At 44.8% G+C, this 14,715-nt stretch overlaps 1 protein-coding gene across 4 annotated transcripts in view; it reads left to right on the top strand.

Annotated features, from left to right (window-relative positions):
• The first annotated feature begins 5,648 nt into the window (after window positions 1-5,648).
• FAM135B (family with sequence similarity 135 member B) overlaps window positions 5,649-14,715 on the top strand; it is a 200,638-nt gene continuing 191,571 nt past the window's right edge. For 2 of the 4 annotated variants that reach the window (XR_012054296.1, XM_072925036.1), the window contains exon 1: window positions 5,659-5,968. The gene's annotated coding sequence lies outside the window, so the exon portion shown is untranslated. Of the gene's footprint in view, window positions 5,969-14,715 lie in introns of all 4 variants that reach the window. The other 2 variants (XM_030266744.4, XM_002188541.6) reach the window with 2 other exon arrangements.

Below are 14,715 nucleotides of genomic sequence, written 5' to 3'. Positions count from 1 at the left end.
ATCTTTATTTTCCCCCAGTCAGTAAACTGGGCTGATTCGTATTGTATTTGTTTTTCGGCGCGGCTTAGAGCTTTACCCGGCTTTGTTTCAAGCCGTGCCGGTTCCGTTTCGTCTGAATCGGAGCCATCGCTAGCTTCCGTCAGCTCCTCTGAGCTGCTGGAGCTGTTACTGCTCTCTGAGCCGGAAGACGAGTGCCAGTGCACTTCCGGGGCTCCATGCCGTTTTGTTCGGCCTCGGGCTCGCTCTCCCCCTCGGGGGAGGGGCCGTTCCCGCCCCCCCGGCTCGCCGCGCCTACCGCGGGGGGTGGTTTTTGCCTTATATGGTGGCGGCTCCCGGCGCAGCTGCCGATCGGTTCTGTGTCTCGCGCCGCCCTCCGCCCCTTTCTCCCGCGCGCGCGCATTCTCGAGATCGCGCTCCCCCCCTCGGGTGTTCGCGCCGGGACCGCCCGAGCCCCGCCCCTCCCCGCCGCTCGCGGCGCCATTTTCAAAGGCATAGGGGGGCGGCGTGGCCATGCCGTCTTCCCAAACCGCCGTTTCGGCGGCTCTGGCTTCTTTTAGCAGCCCTTGCCAGAAGCGCTCCGCGTGCTCTTGCGTCTCCGGTATCGGATTGCGGGCGGGCGGCGGCGGCGGCTCGGAGGAATTTGCGGTCTCTCGGGGGGTTTGCGCGGGGGGGGGTTTTTGGGGATTTTCGGCGGCGGGGGTGTCGCGGGGGGTTCCTGCGGGGGGGGGTGGGCTCTGATCTGGGGGAGTGGGTGTCGCGCTGAGCCCCCCTGGGTTCCCGCTGCCGAGCGAATCGCTCTCAGGGACAGTCTGCGTCCCCGCCCCCACCCCGAGTTTAGGAGTAACTAATAAACACGTGCGCGCCGCGCTCCATGTCTCCTGCTCCTCTATCGCTTTGCGTAGGGCTTTTTCTACTTTGCCCCACGCTTTAAGATATCTGCCGCTGCCGGAAGATTTTGTGTCTTCGGCTAGCGCGGCAGTGCATTTGTCCCATATTTCCGGATGTAATACGTCCACGGGACGCTCGATTGCCCCTAGCTCAAGCAATCTCGCCATGGCAAGATGAAAATCCTTGAGCTTACACCCAATACCCCACTGTGAATAAATAGCACTCACGATCCTTGCCATTGCGTCCATGACGCCCGCGGATCCTAGGGGACGTCTCCCCTTACGCCTGGGTACGGTCCCGCCGTCCTGGCCGCTGCTTCTGTCCAGGTGAAACCCGTCCGCCGGGCAAATTTTTCTTCTTTTGTCCCGGGTTTCCGGCACCAGTATGTTGTCTTTATGAAAGACAACCAGGAGCCTGGTTCAGATAAGGCAGCACGGCGGCCTGGTCTCGTCCAAGCCGCTCGGGCTAATCAACTCACGCATACACCAATATGGCAGACGGTTGAAAAGCGTTTATTATCCTATTTCGTGGGTTTATATAGGTTTAGGAGTCTTTGCTACGTCAGAGGGGGGTTTGGGGTCTCGGAGGATAGTGGGTAGTGGAATTTTACCAGGGCAGGTGTGGCTACATTCTTTTCTGACTCCTGGGGTAGCAGATAAGCAGGGGAGAGAGAAGGGGGGAAGGGGCCTATCTTTCCGTGACATTCCGGTAATCTTCCGCTTCGCCTGTCCCTATCTTACCACACATAACCCAGGTGCAGGACCTTTTATTTTGCTTTGTTGAACTTCATGAGGTTTGCACAGTGCTACCTCTCCAGCCTGTCCAGGTCCCTCTGGATCTTTCCCTTCCCTCCAGCCTGTGGCTGCACCACAGAGCTTGGTGTGATGAGTGAATTTGCTGAAGATGCCTCCATCCCACCGTCCATGTCACTGACCAAGCTGTTGAACAGCATCAGCCCCAGTCCTGACCCCTGAGGAACTCCACCCATCATTGGTTTCCATGTGGAAAATTTGCTGTTGGCCACAACTCTTTGTGTGCATCATCCAGCCAGTTCCTTCTCTACCAAGTGGTCCACCCATTAAATCAGTGTCTCTGCAATATGGAGACAAGGATGCTGTGTGGACAGTGTCAAATACTCTGCAGAAGTCCAGGTGGGTGATGTCAGTGACTCTGGCCCATCCACCAACACTGCAGCCTTGTCATAGAAAGTCACCAATTTGATCAGGCATAAATAGGCAATAAGAAGTTTGTAGTTCTTAGCTTATTTCAATTATTTTAAGAATTTTTCAATCTAACCCTGCTCCTAGTATTTTTACAATTGCTATTACACAGCATTGGTAGTATAGACTAACAGACCGAAGTGGAGACTATAACCTGTAGAAATGTTTACCAGCCCAATTGTGTGCCCTGCAGCATGGACTGGATGCTCCAGTGAACATCTATTAGTTATCCTGCTACCTAATAGGAATATTTCTTTCAGGAAGCAAATCCCTTTAGAAAGTTTTCACCAGTATTTTTTCTTTTTTTTCTTTTTTTTTTTTTCCCCGGGTTATTATTAAATAACCCAAAGGCTCCACACAAAGAATCCAGAATATAAATTTTTCTGCCTATGAGGGGATATAAGACACTAAGCATGTCCAAGGATGTCTGCCATAGGGATTGCAGCCAGTCTGGAACATTCAGCAGCTAAGCAGGCACTGAGGCATCCTCACTGCTGAAACCTCAGTCTGCTGTGGGGCTAAGATGGCATTTAAGAGACATTTCCACAAGATATGTTTGGATTTAAAACTTTGTTGACAGGCATCAGGGCTCAGATGGGTGGTTTGGTGGGATAGTTCTGAACTGGAGATAGGGATGGGATTTACCTTTGCCTCAGGGTGTTGTAGATTAAGTGATCCCTCATGTTTTCCTAGCTACAGGGAGAGAAAATGAGGCATGAGGGAGAATGTACCTGATTTGCTTTAGAAATCTGTGTTAGGCTGAGTTGATTTGCATGTCTTTAGTATTTAAAGCAAAAACTTAATAACAGAAATGACTAAACATAGGGGTCTAGTACTGTCTGAGATGCCCAGAGGAGTCTGTAAGACATAGGTTCTATCTTTAAAAATGAATGCTGTGCTTAAGAGCAGTCTTTCCTCTCAACTCTGTTAAATACATCCGTGATGTGTCCTTTCTTTATTGAATCACAGCTACTTATGAAATCAGCCTGCTTTACATACTGTAACACCACTTTTCTCCCCAGTGAACAATGCAAGTCATCAGTCCCACCATGCAGGACCTTCTTGCATGACTGAGGGAAAATGAAAAATTATTTTACTTTTCTTTTTTTTTTCCTTTATTTTTTCCCCTGTGCTTTGTTAGACATTTGCCCTCACGTGGCACAGGTGAAGATGCCCACTCTGCAGGGCAGAGAGGTATCAAAGCCATTTGTTTTAGTGGGCTCTGCATCTCGTTTGAGGTGGATTTTTCCTCAGTGTTGCAGATTAGAACTAGCAAGAGAATTAAGGTGGGCAACTCCTCAGTGGTAAAACATAGCCACGCTGAGCCAAAGAACCTGAAGATAAAGGACAACTCTCTCCTGCTATTCTCATGTGTCTTCTTGAAATCAGAGATGCAGCTTCCAAAAAAAAAAAAAAAAAAAAGCCCCAATAAGCAAACTTAGAAAATACAATCTTGCAAACTGGTTACACACACCTCAGCAGGTACATTCTGCAGTACACATCCTGATTTAGCAGAAATAAGATCTGTCTGTGGTCTCAGGGATCTATTCAGAATAACCATGGGTTTTGCTGTCAGCTGGTTAATCATGGAACAGGTGATTTAGATGTGCTCACCATCATTACTGCAATGAGATCTTCTTGCCCTGCATTTAAAATTACAGCAGGGAATCTCCTGGGCCACACATGCATCAAATATTTTTTAGCTCTTGAGACGGGTTTCAGGATCTTGTCTAATTTTACATGCATTACATTTTTAAAGATTAAAATAGATAACATATTTCTTATTTCTTTTTAGAGTACTAGAAAGCCCCTTTGAGTAAGCTATTCCGTATATCTCTGAGCAGACATCAAAATTGTTGCCTAAAAGAAGATTAATTAAAAAATCTTTAGGGATATGGTTTATAAGATACTTGGAGGCTGTGAAATCAGAAGTTACTCCAAGGAGGTCTGACAGTGTAGGCTGGCTGGCACTTTTTCCTCCTCAGTCAGGTAGTTCCAGTTTCTCCCACAGTCATGAGATATATAGAAAACGATTTTATATGAACCAGATTATGACTCTGCAAATGAACACGGTGTGGAGACACTCTCTTCTAGAATATCTTGAGAAATGCTGCCAACAGCACACCATCAAATCACAGAATTGCTTGGGCTTGAAGGGACCTTAAAGAACATTTCATTCCAGCCTCCTTGCTAGGGACAGGGACACCTTCCACTAAACCAGGGTGCTCCAAGCTCCATTCAGCCTTGCCTTGAACTCTTCTGGGGCTCATGCATCCACAGCTTCTCTGGGTAACCTGTTCCAGGGCCTCACCACCTTCACAGCAAAGAACGTTTCCCTAATATCTAACCCAAACCTACTCTCTTCAGTTTGAAGCCATTCCTACTTGTTCTGTCACTACCTGCTCTTGTAAAAAATCCCTGTCCATCTTTTTTTTGTAGGCTCCCATCTTTTATAACCATTTATCCAGTTTTGATACCTTAATAGGAAATACCATCCAATTCATTTTCTTGGTGCCTCGAGCTCATAGATTCATATACTCTGCAGCATTCAGGTTGCAAGCAGAGATCTGGCAGCAGGAAGCAAATCCCTTTAGAAAGTTTCCACCAGTGATTTTTCTTTTTTTTTTTTTTTTTTCAGTATTTTCTAGACAGGGTTTCACAATGTCCTGCAAACAGTACCAGCTCCTGAAAGAACTGTCATGGCTTATGAGCATTACATAGCTTTGCACTGACATTTTAGGATGGAAGTGACATTTGATTGTTGTGACCTTGTTGTGTCTTGTGATGTTCCAGTGCAAAATGAGAGCCTCACAACATGCCTTCCCTGTAACACCTCTTTGATAGATAAATGGCAGCTGAATGCCTTGATTTCACATGTCTCTCTCAGTTAATACTCTGTATTTTGATCCTGTGGCAGTCTATTCACCTGAGGTCTTTTTCCTTTCTTATCTTCAGATCATTAGACAAAGGCAAAGTTCAGCTTGTTTGCTTCATGCATGAAAGAATTATTGTCCTGTGCTGAGTAAGTGGGTTCCTTTCTGGAAGGTTTTTTCCTCACTGTTTAGTGGCTAGAGGCAGTTCCCTCTCACACAAGGAACTCACTTCTTTGGCTATTTCTCTGTGCAAAGAAACCTTTACATGATAAGACAGTAATTTTTAAGTCACAATTTTTAAGTCAAGGGCTGGCCTTGAGTTTAAAAACTAAAAAGTTTAAAATTGCATTACAGCAGCAACTTTGAAAGTCGTTCCCTTCCCCAGCTTTGCTGTTTTATTCAGTTTTTTATAAAAATACAAGAACCCCTCTGAAAAAGGAAACTTCTCTCTCCTGGAAGCTGGTGTTTGACCTTTGCAGGGCACCGAGCTCTCTGCCGACAAGTGCAGAATGCAAACATTTTGGATGCATCACTCCATCTGTTTTCCTAGAGCCCCAAAACCGTGCCAAGGAGTGACCTCCATCATCCTGGCTGCCTCTTTCCCTGTGGAGAGGGGTTCGGGGGTGATGTCCCTGTGCTGTACCCGAGGGCTGCTTGGCAGCCATGGGCTGGAGCAGATCTGGGCGCTGGGGCAGCTGTTGCTCTGAGCGGTGCCGCCGCCGAGTTGGGTAACCATGGCAACAGCATCACCGCCAGCATCCTCCTCCTCCTCACTCGGCTCTCCTCCTCCTCGGCATCATCAGGAGCAGCAGCAGCAGCAGCAGCAGCCCTGGCAGGAGCCAGAGCCCGGCAGAGAGGCTGCAGCCAGCTGCTGCCAGCCCCTGCCCGCACCGGCACCCGGTCCCAGCCCCGGCCCCGCTGCTCCGGGGGGAACGGGGCACCGGGAGCTGCGGGAGCTGCACTGCAGAGGGATCCCAGCCAAGCCAGGTAAGAGCTGTGGGGCTGCTCACAAACTCCCCGGGATCGATGTGCTGTGTGCCTGCCGTGTGTTTGCGTGCGAGTGTTGGCCGCGAGTTTTCCGGCTTGCAGTGTGATGACAATTCCAGGCAAGCATGTTTTCCAGCTCATGTTCCCCATCTCTGCCATACTGTCCCTCTCTTTCTCCTCCACCCAGATACATAAGGAATAATACAGAATGTTCTAAAAGATTGTTGGAAAAGGGGATGGTGGGGGGGAACGGCTGCGCTTCTAAAATAAAAGTGGGCAGCAGCAGCGGAGCAAAGGTTGACGTGGTAATTAATAACCCTTAAAGAAAAAAAAAAATTATGCGACAACAGACTTCTGTCTCTATCCACTCTACAAATAAATCTCTCTCATCATATTCAGCAGAGAGGTGTAAAGCAGAGAGGTATACAAATAGACAAGACTAGAAACCTCACTGTAGTCCACAACTGTCAGATTCACCTTAAGTGCTTTAAAACCAGACTAAATTATTACGGTATCAACAAAGCCATACCTGAGAATATATGTATGTATAGAATTGCAAAAATACTGCTCTTAAACCTTTACACCTCCTAAGAAATAAATAAAAATTAAATGATCTTAAAGATGTGTGTTTGATGGCCACACAGTAAAAGATGTTCACTTCATCTGTTGTGAGAAAGCATGCAGTGGGTTCATTTCAAAAGGTAGGAAGAATAGTTCTGATCCAAAAGCACATGAGGACAGTCCTTGTCATTTTATAAACAGAAGAGGTACAAAGCTGTGGAGTGTCCTTGTGCAGGCAAATAGATGTGCATAAGTGCATATGTCTGAGGAGCACGAAGGGAGGGACAATAAGAAGTAAGTTTAAGCCAAGTGTTTAAGCTGTGACTGTTTGCTGTGTAATGACTGCAGAGAGCTCTTTCCACTTCCACAGAACTATTTTTATTTCTTTGTTTGTTTGTTATTGTCAGTAGTAAGGAGAAAGAGATCTGATGCTGCTGCTGTCTCTGTCTCCTTCTCTAAAACCCTGCTGGTGTCCCTTGTCCTCCCTAAATCATCCTTTGTGTGTAGCTGGTAATTCTTCCTAATTCAAACAAGGGGACAGTCTGTGTCTGAACCAACACAATTACTCGTATACTTGTGTGTATATATATATATATATATATATATATATGTATGTATGTATGTATGTATCCTTGTACATAGGTTAAGAGGCACCTGTCTCTCATGTTCAACCTGATTTGAAAATCAGAATGGTTTTTGGCCCCAGTCCTGCATTTTTTGCTATGTCTGTAGATCCTCCTAAAATCTGCAGGAGCTGGAATATAGCTTAAGTTTATAGGTATGGAACAGAGGGCAGAATTGCACCCACCTTTTCTCTATGTTTACAAACATTCTCCTCCTGCAAGCTACAGAACAAGGAATTTGGGTAGGCAGGACCTCATGTCCAGTTCTTATGCAGAAGTGCTGTAAAAATTACCTGGGAATTATTTTCCATCCCAAGGGAAATTGATAAGGTAAAGGTTAGAAAAAGGAAATATAGACACCTATTTGGAATCAGTGCTTCGATTTGAAAAATAATTTCTTGAGGAACTTGACCTCATCACAACAGGTCTTCCCTTCAAGAGGCTTTTTGCTCTATGGTAATGACAATGCTCACAGACACCAAGTTTAACTGAAGGGGATGATTTTGGATACTTACATTAATTAAACTAAATCACTGTAGGGCTACAGTCCTTAAGAGTCTGGGCACATTGCATGGTATATTTCTGCATGAGATTTGGTGTTTTCTTCAAATTCAGAGAATATTTAAATCTCGAGACTTCTTTGTAGCAACAGAGAAGGAATAAAAGTGTCTGTCAAAATGCCTGTAAAAAGAGCATAAACATAAATCTGTCTGGCATTTAGACACCTGTAACAGAGCCACAATCCTGTCTACATGTGTTGCAGAGATGTACAGTGCATAATCCAGGGGCAGCTCAGTGAGGCGCAGAGCTGTGACCCTCCCATCAGCACAAGCAGATGATTGAAGGTCAGAGGACTCTGGGTATTGCACATTAACACTCTGCAACTATTCCTGCACAGTCCTGCTTTGCTGCTAGAGGTGGGCAGCTGATTATGGAGAAGACAGGATTCATACATGGACTTTTGATTGCTACAGGGCTGAAAACTTCTGTTAGAAATGACACCGGGTAAGGCAGGGAAGCTTGATGTTTTCATGAGCACTGCTTGGCCATAGAAATCCTCTGTGGAGGGCTGTTCATGGAAAGTCAGGGCACTGAGGCTGATATCAGTGGAACCAGCAAGGATGTTCCCCACCTCAGATATCCGGTATTTAATTCTCAGTGTTCCCCAGTCCTCCAGTTCCTTCTATTCCTTAACCTCAAAAGCTGAGGAGAGATATTTTCATTTTGCCTTATGATTTTTTGTATTGTATTTTATGAGTTTAGTAACGGATGGGAACACAGTCTTTCTTTTGTTTTGTGCATGGCTGTTAAGAGCTTCTCCCTCAATGCTCACTTATTGTTCACTAGCACCATTCTAAGGGGAAAAAAATTATACCTCATGATATAATGAAGCATCTTTTAAAATTTTTCTTGCTAATTTTCATTAGTCACCATTGTGACTCTCAGAGCTCAGAACAAAAGAAGACATACAGTAGTTTGCTGTTCTAAAGTCAACATCTGCCAACAGGTTGAGGCAGGAATTGTGGAAATGATGTAGCCAGGGTTTAGGTGGTTTTTTTTTTTTGGGTTTTTTTTTTTTTTTTTTAGGTTGTTTTTTTTCTTAATAAGGAAGATGCTTTTTTCCAGGTCCTGCCCTGTAGTAAGCTGAAGCAAAAGATGATTTGAAGAGGAATGTTGTACCTTGCCTTTAGTTTAACAATACTATTAATTTTATTTTGAGCCTATGTGTACACTGATGTTTATTATTCTATTCAATTATCACTCTCTGATATATTCCTTCTTGCAATATTATATTTTCTTCCTTTACACTCTATTGTGATTGGCTAGGTTCACTGTTCTATAAGACAGACACAACCATGGAAAAGTGTTCCCAGTGAGGACGGGGACGATGGGATCTTTACATTAGCAACTGAACACTGCTCTGTCTGTTTGGTTCCCTTAAAATAATATACCCAACTTGATACAGAAATAACCTCTTTTTTTGCCAGTTTTCATCTTCTTGCAGAGTCAGACTGGTCTTGGCAAGTTCTCTTAGGTCTAGATGATACCCATGATGATGCAATGGGAACCTTTGTGTCCACTGAGCAGACACCCCATCAGCACTCGGGAAGGTTTTAATTCCTTCCTGGTCTACTGGCTCAGGTGGTGGTGTAAGCTTTGGGGTCTCTGCTCTGTAACCCCTGGGGTCCATCACTTTCCTTGCTCATGGTTTGAAACCTTCTTTCCTGCTGGTGAGACAATCTGAGTGTCTGTCCTTCCCCCCAGCACAGCTCTGACAGAAGTGTGCCAGGGGCACAAATAGTGCAGTGTCTCACTTTGTGTGTGTTTCTTCTGGTCTCCTCTGCACCCAGTTCCCTCCCCTGCACGCTGGTAGTGCCTGACATGCTGCAAGAACCTCAGGGCCTGTGATGTAGCATGACCTCTGCTAGCACTGCTCCAGGAGGGAACGGGCTGAAACCACCTGGGCAGCTGTAGCTGCTGGGCTGATCCTCCTTCAGAAGGTCAGCACCGTGACATGCCTCATCTCAACTTATTGGGAGAGTGAGTCAGAAGCTGGCTTCCTCCAAATGTTCCAAATCCAAGAGGATATGATTTTATTCTCTCTCTAATCCTATTATTAGTGCCTGCAATATTAAGGACTATGTTATTCAGCAGTTTTATTTCTTCCCCGTTCCACTGCTGCAGATGGAGCATCCAAACAAAGTGTAAAAGGAAGAATTTCTTAATTTTATACACTCAGATGCTGCTGGCATCCATGTGCTGTCCCATATTGAAAGACAATACCTTTTTGGGGGGAGGGGAAGCTCTTTCTGATCCTCCTACAAATCTGCCAGAAATCTCATGGCATTTTTGCTTCTCTCTCAGGTTCAGACATGCCTTGGTGTGAATTCTTTGTTTCTGTAGCCCCTACACCTCTGACTCAGGCATGTTTGATGATGTGGTGGTTTCTCAAAAATCATTTTCAGTGGTCACAGAGGGACTCACAAATTTACTTCTCTTACTGCACATGAGGCACTGCAGGTAGATGCAATATCCTGATATGTTCTTCCTACCTGTTGTGTTTTCTCATCCTTAGGATCATGGGAATAAGACAACATAAGCAGTACTTTGACCTTTTCCTGGTATATATACTCACCCAATTATTGATTTGTAGTGATATAATTAGTGTATATATATATATATATATATATATATGTATATGTATATGTATATATAACATGTTTATCTAGTAGTTATCATAATTCCTTTTTATTTGTTCTTAGCTGTGCAGTGTTGTCATGGATAGCTAATGCACTCTATTGGAATTTAGAAGTTAAACTGCAGATATTAAATAACAGACTTGTACTGAAAATGCATAGCAGTGGTGTGACAGTAAATTGATGTTTGTCTTGTTTGCATGTAAACTTCAGACTCTGGTCACTGGCTTTCGAGGATTCACAGAATACAGCACAATGACAAGTGGGGCTTTCTTTTTGTAACTTGGCTTGGTAGGGACTACCTGTGCTATTAGGACTCTGATGCCACCATTTAGGAGCCAGGGGAGGACTAAGCTCTTTCTTGGTCCAGCTAATTGGACAAAAGAACCTCCCTGTTGTATTGCTGTGCAGATCTGCATGACTGGGAAGGAATCTGGTTCTGCCTCATCTTCTAATGTGTAATTTTGGTTTCATCGTCAATATTTCATTTATTTCTGATGCTGGCCAGCACAGTCCCATTACCTTTTTATGGCCCTAAAGAACGTGAGTATTATTTGGAGGATTTGGTTTGAGTGAAATGTTGCTTGTATCTTAGTCAATTTGTCAACCCATACTGCCAAAACCATTGTGGCAGTAGGAAAAGCAATCCTGTTGTATGAAAATGATTTCTTAAAGAACAGAGCAAAAGGACCAGAATTTCCATCCACTGAATCCTGGACAAGAGAGATGTTTCAGTATGAAAATTTCCATCTCTGTTAAATTATCTCCTCCTTTCCGCTCATAGCCTCTTGTTCTGCTCAGTGGCTTTGACTTGACCTCATTGCAGGGAGATGATGCCTATAGATGATGTAACCTCATATTCTTGCTAAATAGGTCCTTAGCTGTTAAGTGTCAGCTTTGAGGTGTCTGGATGAAACCACTGATTTTATTTGCATAAAAATGTCTCACACTTGTTTCAGAGGTGATGGGGCAGAATGGGGCAATATCCGCTTTTGGGAGATCTCATCTCTTTGTATGCCACTTTTCAGGATTTGTGTGCTCTAAAAAAATAAATTGGGCTCTTACTGATATTTTAGTTTCTGTAGAGGACTCTGGGCTACAGGTTTTGAGCTGGCAGTCTGCCAGTACCTGTAGCAAGTGCTCTCCCTCTGTGTGATTGAGCACCTGAGTGCTGCAGGTACTGGCTCACATCTGCACAGCTCTTCTGCACTATTAGGGCCCAACTACCCCACATCACAGGACATGAGGGTCTCTGTGGGACAAGGCAGATGGATTTCATTAGAACTGAGCAGTGTCTGCTGCTGCAAGAATCTCTTCTTACAGGCGCTTACAGAGTACACTGCCCTGCATAATAAACCTGTTCTACACCCTGCAGTCACACAGCGATATTTATTTTCTTTTCCTACCTGTCTTGGTTTAAAATCTCAGCTGAAAACTTCTCTTTTCTGTCCGTGCCTCATTGCTGTCTCTCTGTTTCCCTCTCCCTTTGCAGCTGTGTTTAGGCTGAGCTGTGTGAGGGTGCAGTTTGCCACAGTAGATGTTAGAGGAAATAAAGTCTTATTGTGTGACGTTCTGGAGTGCTTTGCTCCACAGCCACCCAGCCTTTGCACCACTGGAGGCCATGGGATGTTTGCCACTGACCTCAGGAACAGCAGGAGTCATCCCCATGCACAAAAGTCTTTTCAGAAGGAAAGATAATGCACAAGGCTGTGAAGAGCTTGTTGTTTGAGAAAGGCATGGAAGCCTGAACCCTCTCAGTTGAAAAGCTTTTGCTGGCTGCCATGGATGGATGAAAGTCAAGCTGCTGTTTTAGCCTGGGAGGTCACAACCACCTGAACATTCCTTGTCTTTGCTTGGGGAGCCAGGCACAAAGTCAGGGGCATTGTGAGGCAGAAGAGGGACAAGGCAGATAGACATTATTTCAGCAAGGCTACTCTTTTTTGAAAGATGTCCATATGGATGAATGGATGAAATGGAGATGAATAATAATTCCAGAAGGTTACGTGAAAAGCCCTTAGATGTGTTCTTTCTTTTATGGTGGGGAAGGGAGGAATAGATTTTGGATTGCATCAAGTCATTTGGATTGCTTCAATTCTTTTGGATTGCATCAATTCTTTTGTCTGAAGAGGGAAGAAAGATTGTTGGGAAAAAAGAGAAAACAACAGTGAAAAAACTAGTGAAGAATGATCATCAGACTTCTACTAATTTTTTGTAGCATTGTAAATTAGACTTTGTTTTCTTTAGGTGCCTTGTGTTGGCAGTGGGTGACATTAGTGCTTTATTAAACTTGCTGTGCTGAGGAGCTGATTGGTTTAGTGCAGCTAACAATAATACCCTGATGGAGAAACAGAAGGTGGGCTAGCTCAGCATCAGACATCGGAGTGCAGAAATAGTCTCTGCTAGTTGAACTAAAAATACACACCAGCATAACCCCCTTGCATACAGCAGCACATGCTGAAGGCACTGTGGACACTGGCAATGGGGGGAATGGCTTCCCCTTGTTTTTGGCAGCTGCTGGATCTGCAATGCCCTGTGATGATTTGATTGTGTGACTGCCTAATGCTACCTTAGGTGTGCAAGCGCCCTCAGAGCAAGTCAATTAATATCCGTGGAAAGTTAATAATTAACCAGAGTCATGAACACACTATATAGGGTGAAATGGGCTGCACAGATGACTTGCTAAGCCAGTTTGTCCCAGGGTGGGAGTTTGTGATCATGGAATCACCCAGCGCCATGGGAGTGACCAGCAGCAGCCACTGAGATGTAACCATGGCTACTCTGTTCCACTGCTCCCTGCTCCTGCTTGGGGACAAACAGCAGATGTCAAGATTGCTGCTGAGCTACAAGCCCTGGAGTTATTGCAGCACAATGTGGTCAAGGAGATGGATCTATTTTTTCCCTACCACCTCCCAGGGTTTACCCACCCTCTCCACTTGGGCTCTACATGGGTGAAATTCAGTTTAGCGTGTACACGTTTTTCTGCTGTGAGCTTCAAAATCTCCATGACAATAAGCTAAAAGTGGCATAGATGTGGTGGGGATGGGGTACCCTGAAATAGGTTAGTTAGATGAAATTAGGACACATCTAATGCCAGAATCAGCAGTGCAACATGGATATCTGCTGCATTGTCAGATGGTAGATCAAAGGTGAGGAACGCCTTGTAGATGAATCACAGAATCATAGAACAATTTAAGTTGGAAAAGATCTTTAAGCTCATCAAGTCCAACCTCTAATCCAGCACAGTTGAGATGAGGAAAAGTGCTCCGTGAAAAGAGGGAGTTAATTGACTGTGTTGGGCTCAAGTGATGAGACATTGTCTCCAGATAAAAGACACAAACACAAAGTGCTGAGACAGGGAAGACAAGAAGCAAGGCCTGAATGCTCCAATTTGAAATCCCTGCATTATGTGTAATAAAACCCAGCTGTGGTGGGACTCCTTCACTTGTTTGAATACTGAGACCTGGGATAGGAATGGACAAGGATATGGCTGTAGCTAATTTGGTCACCACACTGCAGGTAGGAGGAATACAGTTTTTTTTTTTTGTTTGTTTTTTTTTTTTTTTGTTTTTGTTTTTTGTTTTTTTTCCCTTTATTACAGCCAGGATATCCAAGGACATCAATCTACTTTGTGTCTTATCTGGGACTCTTTGGAGTTTGAGGGTTCTGCTGGAGACAGAACAGGCAAAGCACAGAGTATTTTTCTCTTGGGATAGATGTTTCCTGTATGGACTTCTCTGAGTTGAGGTTACCTTAATAAAAGGAGCACCAGGAATGACAAGCTTCCTTGCCTGTCTTTCTTAGCCAGTCTTAGCTTCTTTCTGGGACTGCTATTGTACTTACTCTCTGATGAAATGAACAGTAAAAAGCTATTTCTGTTCACAGGATAGTTTCATAGGATAATTCCAGTAGGAAGAAACATCTATTCCAATCACCTGCTAAAATCAGGGTCACCTGTGGGGTCAGACCAGCCTTCTTAGGGTTTTATCTAGTCCAGCTTTTTATACTTCTATTACAGAAAGTGGGTGGCCTCTAAAATTTTCTCAATTGTAGGGACCAGGGTCATCAGGAGCTTTCAGAGAGAGTTTTGAGAGTGAAGCAGGAGGTCTGGCAGCACGTGCAAAGAGCATTTCCATAAGGACTTCTGACCCTGGAGATATCCAGGGGAAGCTGGCAGCAACTCTGAAAGGAGAGTGGTGTGCAGGGCATGACAGAGGTGAAAATGAACTTATCAAAAGCCTTCTTGGGCTGTCAAGGGCAGGTTTATTCCTCAGCATAAGTTGCCTCCTCTGGGGACTTGTGGAATATGCATTGCCGGGGGGAAGTGCTGATGTTTGAGGTGAAGTGGGTCTGGCTTGCCCTGGGTCTG

This window comes from Taeniopygia guttata, chromosome 2 (assembly GCF_048771995.1).
Source record: "Taeniopygia guttata chromosome 2, bTaeGut7.mat, whole genome shotgun sequence".
Classification (NCBI taxonomy): domain Eukaryota; kingdom Metazoa; phylum Chordata; class Aves; order Passeriformes; family Estrildidae; genus Taeniopygia; species Taeniopygia guttata.
This window is presented reverse-complemented; position numbering and strand designations above follow the sequence as displayed.